Below are 901 nucleotides of genomic sequence, written 5' to 3'. Positions count from 1 at the left end.
GGTCACATTTACTTACCAGGTCACTCAAGTTCCCAGAAAGTGCATAGTCCGACTATAATGCTGGGTGCGGCGATTCCCTAAAATCGTGCACCAGAAATCATGAATGTGTCGCTTTCCTGCACTGGTCGAGTTCACCATCGTTTTTATTATCTTTAACATACGGCGTGCAACACAATTTGTGTCGCATGGAGGCCACAATTCCAGCGCAGACTCTTCTTCTAGGCTAAACTAGCTTGCATAGGTATTTAAGAACGTGAACAGTCCAACAAAAGTGCACAGCGCGACCCTTAGTAAATGAGGCCCAAAGTGTACCGCAATGGTGCGGAAGACTCAAGTGGGTCCATCCAGGGGAGGCATTTTGTGGCAGTCTGGTCCCCGCTGGCGTCGGCAAGCCACACGTATCACTTGGTGCTACCATATTTCCAAATAAAAAGCTGCTCATTTCCTGACATACATATGGACAAGCGCAGAGACAAGGAAGGACTTGTAATTTTATCCCCATCGGATATTATTCAGATTTTATGACAAACTTCTTTTGTACAATTACTGATCTCTTTAACATTCACCAAAGACAATGGCGTCCTGGCACACAGTGGGGAATGTTCGTAAACGTATCATTTGTGAATGTCTGTCCTCTACCCCCGATAATGATGGAGTATAACAAGAGGCTGAAGGTGCCAGCGTCATAGACAGACGAAAATATGTGCACATTTATACCTTCTTCAAAGTAACAGTCTCTGAAGTTTTAGGCCTGGACTACACGTGACTTGTGGCAGTGAATGCTAGCAAGGCGTCTACCATGGAGGCTGGGGCAGTGAAAGAATAATAGGGATAGTCACTTTCCTTCATTGCCCTGTCCCCTCTATATTCTCCAAAGAAACTCCTTTAAGTACTCTTCAAA

This window comes from Engystomops pustulosus, chromosome 2 (genome assembly GCF_040894005.1).
Source record: "Engystomops pustulosus chromosome 2, aEngPut4.maternal, whole genome shotgun sequence".
NCBI classification, from domain to species: Eukaryota; Metazoa; Chordata; class Amphibia; order Anura; family Leptodactylidae; genus Engystomops; species Engystomops pustulosus.
The sequence above is the reverse complement of the archived record's forward strand: the minus strand, read 5'-3'. Positions refer to the sequence as shown.